This window comes from Triticum urartu, chromosome 4A (assembly GCF_056163025.1).
Source record: "Triticum urartu cultivar PI428250 chromosome 4A, HENAU_Tu73, whole genome shotgun sequence".
In the NCBI taxonomy this organism is placed as follows: domain Eukaryota; kingdom Viridiplantae; phylum Streptophyta; class Magnoliopsida; order Poales; family Poaceae; genus Triticum; species Triticum urartu.
Window position 1 is genome coordinate 539091675 of NC_141876.1, and position 23323 is coordinate 539114997.

Below are 23323 nucleotides of genomic sequence, written 5' to 3' on the forward strand. Positions count from 1 at the left end.
CGGCTCCATCCACGCCGGCGTCGCCGGCCACTTCATCCACGGTGTCGCTCGCTCGGCGGCGACATTCACATCAGTAGGAGCTGTTGCTGCTTTAGCTCTCGCTCGTGCTGCTGCTGTGCTCTTGCTCTCGGTCCCCTGCCTGGTCTGCTCTTGCTCTTGCTTGCGCTGCTGCTCTCGCTCTTGCTCTTGCTTGAGATGCTGCTCCGATTTAGCTACACTTCAGTCAACTGAAACGACTTTTGGGTCAGTCAATTTTCAGGGGGTGGGGGGCTTGCCGGTGTTAAGTAAGGACCAGCCGCAATGGGGAGGAGGGCTCGCTGGAGAGGTACCCCACTACCTATCTTAGGGTTCAAGGTGGGGCGGTGGTCGCCGACGGTGGTGGGGCGGTGGCGTGGGGATCGCTGGAGAAAAAGCTCGGCACGGGGGGGGGGGATACAGGGATGGCCGGGGCGGCGATGGACCGGTGGTGGGGAGTGATTTCGGGGCGAGTGGGGCGGCGCACCGCCGGCCGCGGGCGGCAGGGGCCGCTGTTTGGTCGGTGGTGGCTGGCGGCTAAGGGGGTGGAGGTGGAAGATGAACTGCAGGCCCTTGATTTCGTATCCAATAGCTGCAAAATTGACTGACCAGAGATGAAGAAGTCAGTCGACTGACTTGTAGCCTCACCTCTAGTGCGTTCAGTTTCGACAACAAAATTCAGTTTCGACAGTTAAGTTCAGTTTCGACAGTTAAATTCAGTTTCGACAGTTAAGTTCAGAGATGAGCGGCTGATGTATACATCTAGCACTTTGTGGTTATGTGTTTTACGTCATCTATTGGAGATGCTATTAGAATTCCACTCAGGTTAACATTGTCTCTCTTGTCCTGCTTCAGCCTCGGCGTCGTACAACTCACCAGAGCTGCTCCAACGACGAAACCCTCCATCACAGTGGAGCAGTACCTCGGGCTCCACCTCCAGATGCCTAAGATCTTCTCCCCCTCCTCCGACAGTCTAGTCAGCCGAAGCATCCTCACCGGCCAGCCCAGTCACGCTGAGATCGACATGGCTTCGCCAAAGAGGTTGTACACTTCTTGTGGTTTAACTTAATCTCAACATGCTTCTTTGCATCCTGTGATCTTCCAATTCTTGTGAACCAAACACCCAGATTGGCAGAAAACCTGTGTTTTTAAATTCTCTGTTTTGCACATGCATTCCTATCCTATTCCTGTCTATTTCCTATCCCTGCATTGTTAGAATCCTCAAATCCAAATAAGCCCTTACACAATTACTTCTGTTACAGATATGTGTCAAAGAAAACCTTGTGTGGTTTGTCCTGCTCCTGCGGTACTGTGTTCCACCCCAGCTCAGCTGCTCCAACGACGTAAGGGTTCACCACAGCAGGGATCCGCTCTCTAGACTGTCTTTCGCCGCATCAGATCTTCTTCCCCGCCGCCGGCAGCCACGACAACTGCATTACCATCATCAACTGAGCAAATGACCTTGAGAACTACACGGGTCCACAAGAGAGGTCGCACCCTTCTGTTTCTACTTACGTTATGCATCGCTTAATATGATGACATGCTACTTTATCGTCGTGTTCACCTATTAGACTCTGACTCGGGTCCAAACTTATGCTGAAAGTTGAGTTTTTAAATGGTTGTGGGGTACATATTGGGGCAGCAATCAGTACTATATGTCTACTATCTGGTTAATCTCGGGTTTCTACTATGAGTTTCATGTTGGGTGCAAACAAACATTAAAGGAGCCATTAAATGTATTTTTTAACTAAAGCTATTATCTGTCTGCTATCATTTGTTTTGGGTCTATCCACAGTTTGCTACCATCACTCTGGATTTGTGCATGCACTCCTTACATAACCTCACTATGTTTTATTCCTATGCATGTCAGTTATTGTTTACAATAGAACTGAACATGCAGAGCAAAAGAGACGAGCCTTGCGTGGCAATAAAATTTCATGCAGGCGTCGCTCCATGGTGGGCGCAAAGGCAGCCCCCTCCACCCATTTCGGATCATAATCAAGAGGAAGATAACTGTTTTGAGGGGGATTCAAAAGCAGAAGACCACTCCTATTTACCCCATAAGGTCTTTGCTCTAACTTGGCATGCTGATGTTGGTAATATCATGCATATGGTGCCTTGCATTGCTTACTGTATACATCAAAGATGCCATCTGCTTAGTTTAGACGTGCGTTGTGTCAATGCCATCTGTTTAGTTTCTTTATCGTATATGTGAATCATGCAATGCCATCTTGTTTAGACAGGCATCATATATGTGAATTTTGCAATGCCACCCTGGTTAGCCAGTCATCTTATATGTGAATTATATCATGACATCATTTTTTATTACGTGTTAAATTTGTCAACAATTTTAGTACATTCAATTACTCTTCCTATGCATCAGCCATTCGACACGGTCATGGAAAAATCTGTAGTGGAAACAAGGTCTTTAGAGCAGACAATGCTATCTGACGAAGCGCATGTCTTGTTGGTTACAGATAGCTCCTTAGAGGAGGATTCAGAGACAGATGACCAGTCCTATCCCCCCCCCCCCCCGAGGTGCATTCTCTAACTTGGAAGGGTTATGATGCTCATATCGTGCGTATGGTATATTGCATTGCTATGTCATTTGCTTAGTTTAAACATGCTTTGTGTGAATGCCACCTGTTTAGTGTCTAATTACCATATATGTGAATTATGCAATGCCATCTTGTTGCAAGACATTATGTATGTGAATTATGCAATGCTATCTTGTTGCAAGGCATTATATATGTGAATTATGCAATGCCATGCTGTTTAGCCAAGTGTCATATATGTGAATTATATCATGCCGTCCTTTTTTGTATTTCTCATTGCTTTTGTGGGCAATGTTTGTATATTCAATTGCTCTTCATGTGCATCAGCCATTTGAATTGGTGATGGAGAAATCTGGAGTGAAAACAAGGTCTTTAGAGCAGACAATGCTACCTGGTGAAGCAGATATCTTGCTGGTTACAGATAGCTCTTCAGAGGAGGATTTAGAGGCAGATGACCAGTCCTATTATCCCCCTGAGGTGTAAGCTCAAACTTGGCAGGGTTATATTACTCATATCATGCATATGTTGTATTGTAATGCTTAGTTTCTACATCATATACACGATATTGAATGCCATCTCCTTAGTTGGCACATGATATATGCGATTGCCCTCTGCTCACTTCCTTAGTATATAAATCATATATTTGAATTATATCGTGCCATGATGTTTACGTAGACAGCATGTATCTGAATTATGGCATGCCAACCCATTTTCTAAACACATAATATAGTTATATCATCTCATCTTGTTCACATAGTCATCATATTTTGAATTATGTCATTATATCCGTGAATTATATCATGCCATCATGTTTCCATCGACGGCATGTTTTTGATTTATGGCATGCCAACGACCTTAATAGACACATCATATAGTTATATCATGTCATCCTGTTTAGATAATCATCATATTTTGAAGTATGTCATTCTATCCTGTTTAGTTAGCCATCATACATGTGAAATTGTGTCATGCTATCCTGTTTACTTAGCCATCATATATGTGAAATTATGTCCTGCTATTCTGTTTGGTTAGACAACATAAATGTGAATTATTTCATGCCCTGTTTTCTTCCCTACTATCCATTGTACCTGTCTATCTTATAATGTCTGTACATTCAATTACTTTTCTTGTTTATCAGCCATTTCAATTGGAGGGGGTGATGGCAGTATCTGTGGGAGTACAAACATGGTCTTCAGAAAAGATCATGCTACCTGTCGATGGAGATAGAACCACGGTTGTACTTGCCCAAGAACCAGCCCCACCACACATAACCCAGACTCACGCTGATTGTACCCCTACCCAGTTGGAAGAGAACTAGCTACACTCCTTCTAACCCCAACCCCAGCAGATAGTAACCCAGTTCTCGTTGACACAGCACCGTCTCCACCACAGAGCACCCAAACACGAGCAGTTAGTAAGGCAACTGCAGTGCCCAAAGCACGAGGACCACCACTCTGAACCCTAAGTCAACGCTTAAAGCAGAAGAAGAATTGTTCTCAGGTCAGGTTCCATAGCTATGGTTCATACTACTTTACTCTTGCATCACTGTATTTACTCATACCAACTAATTTCAAATTTGAAGGATGCAATTGAAACTCCAATGGTGCACCAGGTATGTTTTAAACCTGTTTCTTTAACATGCTTGCTGTTGTAAGTTGCTCTATGTTGATTTCAGTTTCAATTGAATAAATAGTTCTATTCTCATGCCATGCACCTTACAAGTGTTGTTATTGCTGTGTAGTTTCCCACACTTATATTCTGTCTAAGCTGCTTTGTCTTAAATAGATATGATTCAAACTGTATCTATCTTGATTTGGCAACATAAACTAGAATGATATAGACCATACAGTGACCATACTACATAGATTTATGTTTTTTCATGTTGTTATCCTATCCACCTTACTACTGAACTGGTTTACCAAAATGATTTTCATAGACTACATTGTAAACCTGTGATGTGTTTGTTTGTTTCTCTTTTAGAATGCGGATAAAATATTGGAGAAGAGTACCTCGATATGCAATGGTACAGGAAGTAATGCAGATAAGGTTCAAGATAGTGAGACATCCCTGTTGGTCTCCAAGAAAGCTGATAAAAACTATATTGAAGACACTGAGACAACCCCAAAGTCCTGTCTTGATGTAGTGTTCGAGTTACTGGCTACTACTACTGGCACCAGCTCTTCGAACTCGCTGCCTGAATTAGTTCGGTTTCTTGAGTCTCAACTTCAAGTTGAAAGACATTGATCAGATGTTATGCGACAGGAAGCCGAAGGACTGAGGAAGTCCCTGCAGAATTCAGATGCATAGTTTCGGGTGCAACAGCAAGTGCTGCAGGATTTAAGCGCCAAACGAGAGAAAGTTAATAAGCTTGCTAAGCATCTTGCCAGCATTATGGGTACCCAGGATATTGTTTCTTGAGCTCTTCTGAAGTGGTTTCAGTTCTGGACTTGTTTTCCTGCGGCGTTTATATGCTGATTTGTTCCTATATTTGCACTAGTGGCGAACTTTGATTCCCAGTGGATGTAATATGTGTAATATCCGTGATAGCCTAGCGTAAGTTGCTTGCCTATTTATTTCCTTATTGTCTTGTTTATTTGTTTTCTTGTACTCAGTGCAGTTCTTTTTCCGCGGTTTGCTAGTGGCCGCTATAGCCTATTTTTTAAAACTAGGCCACATTAACCATGAGCTACATATTTACTGTAGTTAACATGGGCCTCCTACGGGCCATAGAAACAATGGGCCTTCTAAGGGCCATAGAAACAATGGGCCTTCTACAGGGCGTAAAAACAATGGGCCTTATACGGGCCGTAGACACAATGGGCCTTCTACGGGTCGTATCATCAAGGCCTTCTACGGGCCGTATGATCGGTTGGCCAAACATGGGCCAATAATAGACCACATTATGGCCGTAAATGGGCTAGAGTTGAAATCATCCGTTCATGGGCCAACCATAACAGGCCGTCGTTAATCGGCCGTATTTCATGACGCTATGAAAACGGCCCAACGTATTAACGGGCCACAAACGGGCCGACTGTAACCACAGGTTGAATTAGGCCCACAAGCAGAAAATGACAGTAATGGGCCGAAAGTAAACGAATGCTGGAAATGAGCCCAAGAATAAATGGGCCCTGAGAAGGCTGAAAGATAACATGGGCTGGAAACGGCCCCAACGGTATAATGGGTCGTTAATGGGTATAAAGTGATACACTGTTCATTACAGGCCAGTTTTACCACGGGCCGTTAATGGGCCGAGGGTTACTAAGGGCCTCATATGGGCCGAAAGACATCATGGGCCATACATGGGCCGGAAGTTAAAACGGACTGGAATTATATTGGACGGATAGGCCGTAAACAAGCCTTGGGTTAGCGGGCTATAAATGGGCTATATGTGAACATGCCGTTAACAGGCTTGCCGTGGGCCGGCCCGCCACCTTTTGGCCAAGTCAAACGGGCCGGCCTTTTCATAGGAATGGGCCTTTGTTGGGCCGTGCCACGTGTCAACGTATCATAGGCGCTTTGGGTCCAATGAGTGGATGAGATCTGTCCCAGCGGCGAGCCGACACGTGTTCCCTCCAGCCAATGATGATTTTACACGTGGAAAATCCCCATTGGTCGGGGCTGTTAACGGGTTATCGGATCCAAAACCAGACCCGATAGCTTAACCACGTTCCGTTACGGTGGATGCCATGTGTCGGTCACCCTTGACGAAAGCACTTCTGTGACGCGCGATTTATCGTCATGGAAGTGGACACTTCCGTGATGATAATTTTGGTAATGTCATGGAACACTTTTACGACAGCACAGGTATGACTATCTTGATTCTATCATAAATTTTTCATGGATGTACATGTATGACAGAAAACATGACCTACTGTGACAAAGACGTATCATCACGGAAGTGTATTTTTTTGTAGTGACGTAGACATACTCTCCCCTCTCATTGCTATGCATCTCATAGATAGGTCTTGCGTGATCGTAGGTAATTTTTTTAACATACTGCGTTCCCAATAGTGGCATCCGAGCCAGGTCTATGCATAGATGTTATATGCATGAGTAGAACACAAAGGAGTTGTGGGCGTGGGTATATAAATATTGCTTGCCGTCACTAGTTGTTTCTTGATTCGGTGGTATTGTTGGGTGAAGCGGCCCGGACCGACAGTACATGAACGTGTTCATGAGACTGGTTCTACCGACATGCTTTGCACACAGGTGGCTGGCGGGTGTCAGTTTCTCCAACTTTAGTTGAATCGGATTCAACGAACAGGGTTCTTTCTGAAGATCAAAAAGCAATCACTATACCGCGTTGTGGTTTTTGATGCGTAGGTAAGAATGGTTCTTGCAAAGCCTGTAGCAGCCACGTAAAATTTGGAACAACAAATTAGAGGACGTCTAACTTGTTTTTGCAGGGCTTGTTGTGATGTGATATGGTCAAGACGTGATGATATATAAATTATTGTATGAGATGATCATGTTTTGTAACAGTTATCGGCAACTGGCAGGAGCCATATGGTTGTCACTTTATTGTGTGAAATGCAATCAACCATGTAATTGCTTTACTTTATCTCTAAGCAGTAGCAATAGTCGTAGAAGCAATAGTTAGCGAGACAACAACGATGCTACGATGGAGATCAAGGTGTCAAGCCGGTGACGATGGTGATCATGACGGTGCTTTGGAGATGGAGATCAAAGGCACAAGATGATGATGGCCATATCATATCACTTATATTGATTGCATGTGATGTTTATCCTTTATGCATCTTATTTTGCTTGGTACGGCGGTAGCATTATAAGATTATCCCTCACTAAATTTCAAGGTATAAGTGTTCTCTCTGAGTATGCACCGTTGCGACAGTTCTTCGTGCTGAGACACCATGTGATGATCAGGTGTGATAAGCTCTACATTCACATACAACGGGTGCAAGCCAGTTATGCACATGCAGAATACTCGGGTTAAACTTGACGAGCCTAGCATATGCAGATATGGCCTCGGAACACTGAGACCGAAAGTTCGAGCGTGAATCATATAGTAGATATGATCAACATAGTGACGTTCACCATTGAAAACTACTCCATGTCACGTGATGATCGGACATGGTTTCATAGATAATGGATCACGTGATCATTTAAATGACTCGAGGGATGTCTATCTAAGTGGGAGTTATTAAGTAATATGATTAATTGAACTTAAATTTATCATGAACTTAGTCCTGATAGTATGTGCAAATTATGTTATAGATCAATAGCTCGTGATGTAGTTCCCCGTTTATTTTTTGATATGTTCCTAGAGAAAAATAAGTTGAAAGATGATAGTAGCAATGACACGGACTAGGTCCATGATCTGAGGATAATTCTCATTGCTGCACAGAAGAATTATGTCCTTGATGCACCGTTAGGTGACAGACCTAATGCAGGAGCAGATGAAGATGTTATGAACATTTTACATGCTCGGTATGATGACTACTTGATAGTTTAGTGAACCATGCTTTACGGCTTAGAATCGGGACTTCAAAAATGTTTTGAATGCCATGGAGCATATGAGATGTTCCAAGAGCTGAAAATGATATTTCAGACTCATGCCCATGTTAAGAGGTACGAGACCTCTAACAAGTATTTTTCCTACAAGATGGAGGAGAATAGCTCAACCAGTGAGCATGTGCTCAGAATGTCTGAGTACTACAGTCGCTTGAATCAAGTGGGAGTAAATCTTCCAGATAAGATGGTGATTGACAGAGTTCTCTAGTGACTATCACCAAGTTACTGGAACTTCGTGATGAACTATAATATGCAAGGGATGATGAAAACGATTCCTCGAGCTCTTCACGATGCTGAAATCGGTGAAGGTAGAAATCAAGAAAAGCATCAAGTGTTGATGGTTGACAAGACCACTAGTTTCAAGTAAAAGGGCAAGGGAAAGAAAGGGACCTTCAAGAAGAATGGCAAGCAAGTTGCTACTCCCATGAAGAAGCCCAAAGCTAGACCCAAGCCTGAAACTGAGTGCTTCTACTGCAAAGGAAATGGTCACTAGAAGCGGAACTGCCCCAAATACTTGGCGGATAAGAAGGATGGCAAAGTGAACAAAAGTATATATGATATACATGTTATTGATGTGTACTTTACTAGTGTTCATAGTAGCCCCTAGGTATTTGATACTGGTTCAGTTGTGTAAGTGCATCTAGTGCCACCCTAGTTGGTTTTGGAGTATTGACGACAAACCTAGTTGAGGGACTAATGTGTTTGTGAGAATTGCAGGATAACACAGGTAGAAGTCCCTCATTGATTCGGTTTTCCTACCAGAGATGACCCCTAAAAATGTATGAAGACATTGAAGTCAAAGGTGGTATGTGAAGATATTCACATTGAAGACTATGACAAGAGAAGACATCGCATGAAGACTATGCAGCTCGAAGACTTAGATCTTTCGTAGTTCTTTTTCTTCTTTGTTGAGTCATAGGAACCACCGTACTGTTAAGTGGGGTCCAAGAGAACCAGTCAGAATGACTGAAGTGATGCTTAACCAAAATCCTATGTCTTCGAGTGAAGACTATGAGAGCGAATCTTGTCCAGAGTTGGACAAGTCAGCTTTGCTTGTAGCCCAAGTAAAGTTGTCGTGTGTGTTTAAAATCTGACCGTTGGAACACGTGTCAGTTCCTTAGTGACCCAGGGTCATTTCGGACAAATCAGGTCGGGTTGCCTAGTGGCTATAAATAGCCCACCCCCTACAACCATAAACGGTTGGCTGCTCAGAGTTAAAGTACGGCTGTTGTCGTTTGAGAGCAACCCACCTCAAATCCTTTGAGAGAGAATTCCTTGTGAGGATAAAGTCCTAACCACCTAGAGCCAAAGAGTGTTAGGCATCACTTAAGTCTTCTTGTCTGTGTAATCTGAAGACTTATTACACTTGAGGACTGTGAATCCTCTAGCTGGTTAGGCGTCGCGTCCTGAGCATCCAAGAGTCAATGTGGATCGCCGGTGAACGAAGTCTGTGAAGGTTTGGGAGTCTACCTTGAAGACTTACCAGAGTGATTGGGCGAGGTCTGCGTGACCTTAGCTCAAGGGGAATACGGAGAGGACTAAGGGTTCTGAGCTGCGTGTTCAGGACTGGGTGTCCGGGACTGTGTGTCCTCAAGTTTAAATACCTAGCCGCCCTAACGAGACGTACAGTTGTCACAGCAACTGGAACTGGTCCAACAAATCATTGTCTTCAACGAGTCACTGGTTTCATCCTTCCCTTCCCTTTACTTACTGTTGGTCCTTGTGAAGTCATTGCGTGATTGCATTATCTTTTGTCTTCACTGAGTGACTGCTTGTTCTGATTGGCTTCACAATATCTTCCTACCTGATCCCTACTGCCTAGCTGTTATTAGTCATCGTGCTTTCACTTCGTTGATTACCTGACTAAGGTTTGCCTAGTGTAGTCTACCTTCCGCTGCATGGTAATAGGTTTACTTCTATCGTTTGTCTTCAAAACTTCCTTGTTTAGAAGACTTTCATAAAAATCTCCTATTCACCCCCCCTCTAGTCGATCACTAGCACTTTCAATTGGTATCAGAGCAAGGTACTCCCTTGTTCTGTGTGATTCGGTTTAACCACCTGGAGTTTTAGCTATGTCGACTGCAGGGATAATTAAAGTCTCCGCTGCGTGCCCCATCTTCGATGGAACTGAATATCCCTACTGGAAGAATAAGATGCGCATGCATCTTGAAGCCATTGATGTCGACCTATGGTATGTCGTCAAGAACGGCGTTCCCAAGGCTGGAGAAGGTGTCACTGCTGCTGATGTCAAGAAGTTCGTTCAACTGGACTCTACTGCCAAGAATATCATCTGTGGTCATCTGACCAAAGGACAGTATGGCCGTGTGAGTGCGTTGGAGACTTCCAAGCTAGTCTGGGACTGGCTCTCCAAGGTCAACGAAGGCGTCTCCACCCAGAGAGATCAGAGAATCAGTGTCCTTCGCAAACTCTTCAAGTGCTTCAAGAGAAATGACAATGAGAATGTCCAGCTCACGTTTCATCGACTCACTGACATCACAAATGAGCTTCAAGCCCTCGGCGCCACTGAGATCACCAAGCATGAAGTCGTCAAGACACTCCTGAGATCACTTGACAGTTCGTTTGACACCCTAGCCCTAATGATTCAAGAACGCCCTGATTTCAAGATAGTCGATCCGTCTGACATACTTGAGAGGCTCAACACACACGAGTTTCAGCTTTCTGAGAAAAGAGACATCTACGGTCCCAGCTATGGGAGAACTCGTGCCTTGAAGGCAAAAGATGTCTCCTCATCCGAAGAAGAATCTGACAGCAGTTCTGATGATCCTGAAGACATTGGAAAGGAGCTTGCTATGCTTGTGAAGAAGTTCCAAAAATTCACCAAGAAGAAAGGGTTCAGAAAGTCTTCACGATCAAGCTCAAGGAATGATGAAGCTTCTGCTCATGACTACAAGAAGAGAACATGTCACAAGCGCAAGAAGCCTGGCCACTACATCTCTGAGTGGCCATAGTGGGACAATGAGAACAAGAAGAAGAAGAAGAGCAAGGAGTATGACTCTGACGACAAGAGAAGAAGAAATACTCAAAGTCTTCTTCCAAGTCTTCCTCAAAGTCTTCATCACACAAGAAGAGCTCATCTGGAAAGGCACATGCGTTTGTTGGCAAGGAAATGGATTCTGAGGAGGAGTCTGCTTCTGAGGAGGCGGAGGTGGAGTCTGAGGTGGAGTATGATTCTGGCGTTGCGAGTCTGGCTACAGCATATGTTGCCAAGTCCATCTTCAACACTGAAGACAATGACTTCATCACCGACACCGATGCAAATGACAAGGACTACTCCGCTCCTTCCTACTGCTTCATGGCACGTGGTGCCAAGGTAAACACATGCACCACTCACTATCAAACATCCAGTGACGATGAATCTGATTGTGATTCCAAACCTAGCTACAAAACACTTGCTAAAATTGCAACTGAACAACAGAAACCTATGGAACACATTCAAAAACTGTTAGACAAAAACGATGATCTGTTAGACGCTGAAATGACTCGATTTCAGTCCTTAATTGAAGACATAAAAAATCTTCACGTTAAGTATGAGGAACTTGAAAGTCGTCATGAAACGCTCTCAACAACTCATGAAAGGCTGTCCTACGATTATCTTCAAAGGAAGCAGGACCTTGAGAAATTGAGAGCGGCTCATGAAGATCTTCAAAAGGAAAACAAGTCACTTCGCGCCAAACAGATCAGTTCAGCTCAGGAAGGATTTGAACCACCATGTCTTAAATGCATTGAGCGTGATAACGCTACTTCTGTTGCTAAATGTTCTACTGCTGCTACTGTTGCAATATCTTCACCTGTTGATGTGGTAACTAACCCCTCTACTGAGGATACCACTGCCATTGCTGATGACAATGCTAGGTTGAAGACACTGCTTGGAACAGGGATGTACAAAAGTCTCAAAGGGCATCAGACACTATGTGATGTCCTCAAAAGGCAGATCCTGAACCGAAACCCTAGGAAAGGGGGTGTTGGGTTCGAAAGGAAAATGAATGCCGATGGCTCTTACTGGAAACCTAAGCAGTACCCCAAAACCACATGGGTTGCTGCAAAGGAACCTTCAATGGATGCATCCACCCTATCTGGCTTCACTTGTGCTAATCCCATTGTTATTGATGAATCCTTTGATGCAAACTACAAACTGTTTAAGAATCAGAATGGTGAAGTGTTTGCCAGGTATATTGGTACTAACTGCAGGAATGGACCGCCTATGAAGAAGATCTGGGTGCCGAAAAGGTGTTTGGAGAATCTTCCTGTGAATGTCATCATGACACCACGGGTGAAGAAGACAAACCCCAGACCACAGGCTTCATATGGTCCAAAGGCTTCATACAGATAGAGGACTCACCGGAGTCGCACTAACACAAATGTTTTGCAGGGAAGCCATACTCAGGCCTATGAATATGAGTGCGGTTCATCAAACTGCCATGTTCATAAGACCAAGAACTATTCTGCTTATTCTTATGAGTACTATTGTCCACCTGCAAGACTTTTTGCTAGGGCTCCAAAGCCAAAATTCTCAGATGCTGCACTTAGACTCATTGCTTCAAAGACACCCTTGAAGATGTGGGTGGCTAAGAAAGCTTAACTCTCTTTTGCAGGGAAAGGTCTCCAGCAGAAAACCAAAATCGTCTGACGCTATTGCTGGGGACCTTAAACATCTTGTAGGGCGCAAGATCAAATGCCCAAATGGTCTTATTATGTACTTTCTTCCTGAATCGCTTGCTACTCGCCCTATCAGTCCAAATCTTGATCTAAGATTTCATAACCCACTGGTTCGTCAAATGTTTTTGCTTCACAACTATCTTCATGAAGCCTATCCCCCTAACTGCACTGTAGGGTACGACACCAGCAGCTTCAGAATGGATTATTGATAGTGGGTGTACCAATCACATGACTGGCAAGAGAAGCCTTCTTATGGACTCAACCTTACGTCCATCCGACAAAAGTCACATCACATTTGCTGACACTGGTAAAAGTAAGGTATTGGGTCTAGGTAGAGTTGCAATCTCAAAGGATCAACACATGGATAAAGTCATGCTTGTTGAATCCCTTGGCTTCAACTTAATGTCTATCCCAATGCTTTGGGATTTAAACATGATTGTGATGTTTGGAAAATATCGTTGCCTTGTTCTAATGGAATCTGACAAGTCTCTAGTGTTTGAAGGGTATCGAAAAGATGATTTGTACGTGGTAGATTTCTCAGCAGGACCACAGCTTGCCGTATGTCTTCTAGCAAAAGCTTGAGAATGTTGGCTCTGGCATCGGAGGCTAGGGCATGCTGGCATGAAGAACCTACACACCCTTGCAAAGAAGAAGCATGTCATAGGCATTGAGGGCGTCAAGTTCAAGAAAGATCACTTATGCGGTGCCTGTGAAGCAGGAAAGATGACAAGGGCCAAGCATCCCTCGAAGACAATCATGACAATGACTCGACCCTTCGAACTGCTCCACATGGATCTTTTCGGTCCCACTCATTAGTGAACTCTTACTACTACTGCTTGTCTCTATGGCTTTGTCATTGTTGATGATTATTCTAGATATACTTGGGTGCATATAATCCTCTACAAGACTGAAGTGCAGGATGTCTTCAGATGCTTCGCCAATCGAGCAATGAACAACTATGGCACCAAGATAAAGCACATCAGAAGTGACAATGGCACTGAATTCAAGAACACTGGCCTTGATACATATCTTGATACTTTGGGCATCACACATGAATTCTCAGCTCCGTACACGCCACAGCAGAAAGGCGTCGTCGAACGCAAGAACAGAACACTTATTGAGATGGCCCGAACGATGCTTGATGAATACAAGACTCCAAGAAAATTCTGGCCTGAAGCCATTGATACTGCATGCCATACAATCAACCGTGTTTATCTTCACAAGCTTCTAAACAAGACATCTTATGAGCTCCTTACTGGCAAGAAGCCAAATGTCAGTTACTTCAGAGTATTTGGCGCCAAGTGCTGGATCAAGGATCCACATCACACTTCAAAATTTGCACCAATAGCACATGAGGGTTTTATGCTTGGATATGGAAAGGACTTGCACTCCTACAGAGTCTTCAATCTCTTTCATTATAAAGTGGTTGAAACAGTGGATGTGCGGTTCGATGAGACTAACGGCTCACAAAGAGAGCACCTGCCAAATGTGCTAGATGAAGTTCCATCCAGTGAATCAATCAAACTTATGGGAACTGGAGAAATCATACCTTCTGAAGCTCAACCTGAAGAGGAACTTATCATCTCCGCACCTGATCAACCTGAAGACAATGCTCAGCCTGAAGACAATCCCTCTAACAATGACAATGATCAGCAAGAGCAAAATCTTCGCCCTGTACATCCTCGTGTTGCCAATGAAGTGCAGATTGAGAGAATAATTGATAGCATCAATGCACCCAGTCCACTCACTCGTTCAAGGGAAACACAGCTAGCAAATTTCTGTGGGCACTTCGCATTCGTCTCAATAACAGAACCCAAGAAAGTTGAAGAAGCCTTCATGGAACCTGAATGGATTCAAGCTATGCAAGAAGAGCTTCAACAGTTTGAGCTGAATAATGTATGGGAACTGGTTAAGCGTCCTGATCCTCGGAAGCACAATATAATAGGCACCAAATGGATATATCGCAACAAGCAAGATGAGCATGGTCAAGTTGTCAGAAACAAAGCTCGTCTCATTGCTCAAGGATATACTCAAGTTGAAGGGATTGACTTCGATGAAACATTTGCTCCTGTGGCTCGACTTGAAGCCATACGCGTACTGTTGGCCTATGCAAATCATCATAACATACTTCTATATCAAATGGATGTGAAGAGTGCTTTTCTCAATGGCAAGATTGAAGAAGAAGTGTATGTTGCACAACCGCCTGGCTTTGAAGATCCAAAACATCCTAACATGGTATACAAGCTCAACAAGGCACTGTATGGCCTCAAACAAGCCCCTCGGGCTTGGTATGACACACTCAAATACTTCCTGAAGAGCAAAGGCTTCACACCTGGTTCCCTCGACCCCACTCTCTTCACGAAGACATATGATGGTGAACTGTTTGTGTGCCAAATATATGTGGATGACATTATCTTCGGCTGCACCAATCAGAAATACAGTGTAGAGTTTGGATATATGATGCAAGAGCAATAGCAGATGTCCATGATGGGAGAGCTGAAGTTCTTCCTTGGTCTTCAAATACGACAGCAACGCAACGGCATCTTTATATCTCAAGAGAAGTATCGCAAAGATTGCCTGAAGAAGTTTGGTATGCAAGACTGCAAAGGCTTCACGACGCCAATGCCAGCCAAACATTATCTGGGTCCCGACGACAATGGTAAAGAGTTTGATCAAAAGGTATACCGCTCCATGATTGGTTCTTTACTTTATCTATGTGCAGCTAGGCCAGATATTATGCTTAGTGTTTGCATATGTGCTCGATTCCAAGCGGCACCAAAGGAATCGCATCACTTAGCTGTGAAGTGAATTCTTCGATATTTGGCTTACACCCCAACTCTAGGATTATGGTATCCAAAGGGCTCAGAGTTTGATCTGGTTGGATTCTCGGATGCTGATTATGCTGGTGACAAGGTGGATCACAAGTCTACATCAGGCACATGTCATTTTCTGGGACGATCACTTGTATGTTGGTCTTCAAAGAAGCAGAACTGTGTATCTCTCTCCACTGCTGAATTTGAATACATTGCTGCTGGGTCTTGCTGCGCTCAGCTTCTGTGGATGAAGAAAACACTCAAAGACTATGGCATTCATCTGAAGCAAGTACCACTCTAATGCGACAACGAAAGCACCATCAAGATTGCCAACAACCCAGTTCAGCACTCGAAGACAAAGCACATTGAGATCCGTCATCACTTTCTCAGAGATCATGTTGTGAAGGAAGATATTGATATCATACACGTCAACACTGAAGAGCAATTGGCAGATATCTTCACCAAGCCCTTTGATGAGAAGAGATTTTGCAAGTTACGGTGTGAGCTAAATATCTTGGAATCCTCAAATGTCCTGTGATCAGGCACACATCCTAACACTTATGCGTATTGGTGACTTAGATGTGCAACACACGAAGTAAAGTATATCTTCAATCAATGAAGACATACATTCTAAGTGTGAATACATTAATGAGGAATTTGACTTTGGAGCGCCATGATAATTGTGCGCCGTGTCCGGGTCTAATACTTCCTATACGGTGGGTAACGCCACCACCAAATGTTCTGTTTGAAGTATTTCACTCATGGCGTTACATTTGCTATGTCTTCACATTTGGTTTGACTTCAATCTCAACATGTCTTCAATATGTTGATCATATATATATATATACTAATGTTCTGTCCTCTACAACATTCACTTATAGCTATGTCTTCTTGTTGAATCTTTTGAACTAATTGAACGTGATCGGACCCTAACCTCTCTATGCTTTCTATCTCAAACTCTATCTCTCCAAATCATATGCATTCTATTGAAACTGTCGAATGTCTTCTCTGCATCCTTGTCAGCGGAAGATACAGAGACAAACATTAAGTCCGTTTTCAATGCTAATTCCTTCACCTGAAACTCGGAGAAGTGGGAACGACCACCCGACAATCCAGGCGTGCGTGGGAACGTGGAACAACCTCTGATATGCTGCATGATGGCCACGTGTTCCTCAGATGTGAATCGCCAGGGGCACCTGTGTAATAACACTGAGCCGTCCCTGTCCCTATAAATACACGCCTCACCTCAGTCATTATACTTTCTTCCACTCTCGCACGAACCCTAGCGCCACCGCTAGCCCTCGGCGACACCGGCGACGAAGCACTTAGCTGCCGCAACCTCTCCGACGCCGTATTCACGCCGACCGCGGACATCGTCTTCTCCGTCGTCGCTGTAGGTGTCCTTCGTCGCCAAGTTAGGGCACGGACGATCGAACTGCTCGGCCTCCTCTTCCACTCCGTCTAGCAGTTTCTTGTGTGGTAAATAAAACTCCCTTTTTACGGCCTCTTTGATCCCATTGATTCGTCACTTTCTACCACAAGCAGTTTCTGTTCACACAAGTTGGATCCACTTCATACTGCATCTCATATTATGCCTAGTATGTTCACTTATGCTTTACAAAGTAGTTAGATTCCTCACTTGTACTGATCTGTGGATTCGTACAAATCTGGAACCAACTCCTTATCTATGAGTGAATGTCTTCGCACGATGAGGTCAATGTCTTCTAAACTAATTTATCTTCAAAATCTTCTGAGAATGCATATGACCTCTTCCCCTTCCCTCGCACCTTAATGCTGTCACAGGTATATGTCCGTGGGAGAATCCCTTGGTTCTCATAGTCTGCATTCATTTGCAGAATTCTTACAGCATCACATAAATTGTCCCGAAGCCAGTTCATGTTTGTCCAGCAAGCGAAAGCCCTTGAAGCCTTTGAACGTATTGAAGCCATTCAGTTTAAAGTTCATGGCTGCAGAGAAATCAGCAAGGAAGGGTGGCAGAAAGCGTCGAGGTGAGACATCAAGAGATCTGCCCGATGACCTCTCAGAACTGTACAAGACAGATCCAGAAGAGGATTACAATCAGCGCAAGACACGAATCCAATGGATTCGATGATATTGGGCAGAACAGTGGTTCAAGTACAGATTTGTGACAAAGGAATATGCTGAAAAGAATGCCATCAAGCGACCATGGGGAGACATCCTATACAAAAATCTTCAACCCAGGTCCAGAGATGAAGCCATTGAACAAGGCTTCTATCCCTGCATGGTCCGTGGACCACAGCCTGCGGATGCTGACCCATCGTCACTGCTATGGTGTCGTGACAACAATCTATTCAAGCGCAACTTCCAGTTTGCCCAGAATTCAGAGAAGCAGAACAAGAAGTCTTTGGGATTAGACTTCAACCCTGGTCCCTCTGCTCCCCGTGACGATGGGACCCGCGAAGCTGAACCCAATCTTGTTGGGCCCTTCTACAACCTGGAAGGTCTCATCACTCATATCGTGGTTCAAGGGACAGCCCTGGATGAGCCTGCAGATGACGCTGAATCAGATGAAGCGCCTGCAGCGCCGAAACCAAAGAAACTGAAGCAGCCTAAAGCTTCAAAGCCTGCCTCAGCACCAAAAATCTCACGGGCGAAGCCACTGGCTACTGCACCTCCTGAAGACAGTGTGCAGTCTGAAGATCTATCACGCATCTCCAAGCCCCAGAAAGTCAAGATGCCTCTGCCACACACCAGTCAAGAACTGACTGCTGCTGCTATTCTGCGCAACGATGCCATTGATCTGTCCAGTGATGAAGATCTTGCAGATGACGCTCTTGAGAAACTGATCAAGAGCAAAGAAGAAGCAGAAATCTTCAATAATTTGCCTCTCTTTGACGTGGCAATCATCCACGACTTCATCGATGAGTGGTTTGACACGCCCAACCTCAGCTTTGAAGATCTGCAACTTCCCATTGGCCTCAGTGTTGCCTTCCATGGCGCCATTGCTTCAGAGTTAGCTATAGCCCAGCGCATCGTTGAACTGAAGCAGAAGATTGACTTTGAGAAAGCTCAGTTCAAGAAGCATATGGCCAAGCTCAGCGTGCAAGAGGTCAAGAACTTCAAGATCATGCTGCATGAGCTCAAAGAAGCCTTTCTCAGGAAGCGTGAAGAAGCTCAAGGTTCTCGTGAGCGCATGAAGAGCCTGGATGACAAGTGTGTGCAAGCCTACAATGAGGCTGAGAAGCGCAAGGCCCTTGGGCGTCCTGGCATCGACCCCAGGATGGCTGCAAAGCAGAAGAAGAAGAAGCCCGCTATGGCCGAACCCGACGCACCAAGGCAGGAAGCACATCCCATTGTCTTCCCAACCAGCATGACTGGCTCGAAGCCAAAAGCCAGGTCTACCGCTTCAGAACTGAAGAAGACGAGGACTGCTGAGGCTGAAGCCAGAAAGAGGAAACATCTTGAAGCCTCTGCTACTGCTCCCTCCAAGAAGAAGCGGGAGACCAAGAAGGAACGGGCTGCTCCCACAGAGCCCTTAATTGTTGAACCTATCTCCATGGTTCGCCCTGCCGCCGAACATCCAGAGCGCCAACTGACTGTCCATGAGCCTGCTTTCACAGAGGCTCATGAAGCTGAAGACATTCCAGCAGCTGATCCCACTGCTGCTGAAGACATTGGTCACCATGACCATGTTGAAGATGATGCAGTTCTTCCTCAGATCGAGCACCAACAGGTATCATCGCCTGTGCTTACGCACAACGAACTCATCAGCATTGGTCATCCTCTGACGCCAATTGCTCAGGGTGCATCATGGCCTGATCACCCACAACAACAAGTCACACCACCCCGGCAAGAAGAAGAAGATGACTTTGAGGCCCAGCCAACTCCATCTCCAAAGGCGTCGCCAGCGTTACGCAGGCTTCGCAAAGGACCAAGGCCTCCAGTCTCCGAATCTGAAGCTAAAGCTGCTGAAGACATTCCGGCTGCATCAGCCGATGACACCCAAGAAGAAGAACGTGTCCCCACTTCCCCAACTACTGACGAAGCTGTTCTCGAGGAGAACGTGTCTGTGCCCGACCCTCCAGCTCATCAAGTGGAGGTAGAAAATCTTGAGGCTGCCACCACCAACACCAGTGAAGCCACTGACGCTGTCATGGCTGAAGCAAATGTGGAGCCTACACCAACCCAAGAACCAGAAGTCGGTGAAGCCAATGATGCTACTGCTTCTGTTCCTGCGCCTGCTACTGGTCCTCAGTTTGACTATCACATTGAGCATAGGCCTCAGGTACAGAAGCCAATGCCAAGGTTGCCCAGGTTTCCAGGTCCTGCATCAGCACCTGGATCCCTCAATGTCAACAGCTCCAAAGCAGACAACACCTTCTTCAATAGCTCCAAGAACCCCTAGTTAAGGGAACAAATATCTTCTGATCAGTTCTGGAGCTATACGCAGCGAAGCTATTACTCCTGCATTCTGTATAATCAAGGTCGCATCTTCCCACATATGCGTCTTGACACTGAAGCAATAGCTGGTCTGCCCTGCTTGGAAGAAGCTCTGGACTGCTTCAAAGAGGTTGGATTGTTGCCTTTCGTCACCGACCAAGAGCACTGGAACGAAGAGTTGCTGCTCCAATTTTATGCCACACTTCACATACGTGGTTACAACAGAGATCCGAAGACTTGGATCCTTGAGTGGATGACAGGAAATGTTCATCACGAAGCCAAAGCCTTTGATATCATTGAGCTCACTAGTCTGCCCACTCCTGGAGATCTCTATGAACCTGGAAGTCAACTTCACAGTGAAGCTATGGAGAGCATCTTTCAGAAGCCTGAACCAAACATGAGTCAGATGCTCAGTATGATGAAGCCTTTGCCACAAGACGCTGCATATCCTAAGGAGTTCCTTGTTGAAGACCTGGAGTATCTGCCAAGGACCATCTATCACATTTTAAGGCGAACTCTCTGGCCCATCAAAGGACATTCCCCATATGCAAAGCTGGAAGGTGCAATGAAGAATTTGGTCTTCTATATTCTTCACGGCAAATGCTTCAATGCACAAGACTTCTTCAACCGCCAACTTGCTGCTTCAGGATCTGATCTCTTTGGCTTGAAGTTCTACGCTCCATGGATAATGAGGCTGATCAAACTCCACTCAGCTATCTCATATCAGCCCTCTGCTCGCAATCATCGGATCTTTATGCCTGACGTGGATATGTCCGTTGATGCCCTCTATCCAGAGCCTGCCAAGGAGCCTCTTAGTCTTCAGAATGCGGAGCATCAAAGTTTCTCTCAGAACATTGAAGGAGTTGAAGCAGTCACTCGTGTTTATCCTTTGGCTGGCACTACACGCGCACCTCATCGTGCCCTCACTGAAGCCACTGAAAGCACTATTGCCCAACAGCCCAAGAAGCGATCTCGTGTTCTCAATGACCGAGAGCTTCTGGTTGCTCTTCATGAGAAACAGGATAGGCATCATGACTGGCTGAAGCGCCAAATGCACAGCCTCTTGGTGGATGTCAACCGCATTCGCAACCTTGCCACCAAGAATGCCTTTGTTGCCCATGAAACTTGTCAGCGTACATGGAAAGGGCTGACGCTTATGTGCTCTGAGGATGATCTTCAAGAGGATGGCTTCTATGAACATTTCAAGTTTGATTCCACACCTCCCCGAAGGGCTGTGCTACGACGAACTCCCTCACTTGAAGACTCTGAGTTCTCTTCCTCTGCGGCAACTGTGAATGCCAGAGTGATCGAGGACGAAGACGATGCTACTTCACCGCCCCCTCCTTCAGCATGCGTTGACACTGCCCCGAGCTCGTCTGCACCGCCTAACAACACCGACGACCTTGCTACTTCACCTACTCCTCATGGGAACGAGTAGATGCTCTATGTCTTCAAACCTTTTTGGTCCTTACTGACAAAAGGGGGAGAAGCATATGAGTGTGATAGTCTTCAAGCGGGTCCATATGGGCGGTTACTTTATGTTTTGCCTAGTGTTTACAACTCTCGTTTTGATACATTTGGTTCTTTGAGTTGTAACACTTAAAATTGATGGTCGTCTACTACTCCTTTGCTACTTTGTGATGCGATGATAAATTCCGCATGTGCGACGATAAATGCCGCACTTAGATCATTTTGCAGACGTCCATTTTCCATTATGCATGTCATTATCTTCACATACTTTTCATGCATGATGAATTGTCATCATTAGTTGAAGAGGATCTCCACAAGTACAACCTGCCATGTGCATTTGCATTCCAAAAGCAAATTACTTATATACACATCTTCAGGGGGAGCCCTTACAACTTATGAAGACAATTCCTTATCCTTTACAATTTCACATATTATATTCCCCGTTGAAAACTTCAACCAGTTTGTCATCAATCACCAAAAAGGGGGAGATTGTAAGTGCATCTAGTGCCACCCCTAGTTGGTTTTCGAGTATTGACGACAAACCTAGTTGAGGGACTAATGTGTTTGTGAGAATTGCAGGATAACACAGGTAGAAGTCCCTCATTGATTCGGTTTTCCTACCAGAGATGACCCCTAAAAATGTATGAAGACATTGAAGTCAAAGGTGGTATGTGAAGATATTCACATTGAAGACTATGACAAGAGAAGACATCGCATGAAGACTATGGAGCTCGAAGACTTAGATCTTTTGTAGTTCTTTTTCTTCTTTGTTGAGTCATAGGAACCACCGTACTGTTAAGTGGGGTCCAAGAGAACCAGTCAGAATGACTGAAGTGATGCTTAACAAAAATCCTATGTCTTCAAGTGAAGACTATGAGAGCGAATCTTGTCCAGAGTTGGACAGGTCAGCTTTGCTTGTAGCCCAACTAAAGTTGCCGTGTGTGTTTAAAATCTGACTGTTGGAACACGTGTCAGTTCCTTAGTGACCCAGGGTCATTTCGGACAAATCAGGTCGGGTTGCCTAGTGCCTATAAATAGCCCACCCCCTACAACCATAAACGGTTGGCTGCTTACAGTTAAAGTATGGCTGTTGTCATTTGAGAGCAACCCACCTCGAAGCCTTTGAGAGAGAATTCCTTGTGAGGATAAAGTCCTAACCACCCAGAGCCAAAGAGTGTTAGGCATCACTTAAGTCTTCTTGTCTGTGTGATCTGAAGACTTATTACACTTGAGGACTGTGAATCCTCCAGCCGGTTAGGCGTCGCGTTCTGAGCATCCAAGAGTCATTGTGGATCGCCGGTGAACGAAGTCTGTGAAGGTTTGGGAGTCTACCTTGAAGACTTACCAGAGTGATTGGGCGAGGTCTGCGTGACCTTAGCTCAAGGGGAATACGGTGAGGACTAAGGGTTCTGAGCTGCGTGTTCAGGACTGGGTGTCCGGGACTGTGTGTCCTCAGGTTTAAATACCTAGCCTCCCTAACCAGACGTACAGTTGTCACAGCAAATGGAACTGGTCCAACAAATCATTGTCTTCAATGAGTCACTAGTTTCATCCTTCCCTTCCCTTTACTTACTGTTGGTCCTTGTGAAGTCATTGCGTGATTGCATTATCTTTTGTCTTCACTGAGTGACTGCTTGTTCTGATTGGCTTCACAATATCTTCCTACCTGATCCCTACTGCCTAGCTGCTATTAGTCATCGTGCTTTCACTTCGTTGATTACCTGACTAAGGTTTGCCTAGTGTAGTCTACCTTCCGCTGCGTGGTAATAGGTTTACTTCTATCGTTTGTCTTCAAAACTTCCCTGTTTAGAAGACTTTCATAAAAATCGCCTATTCACC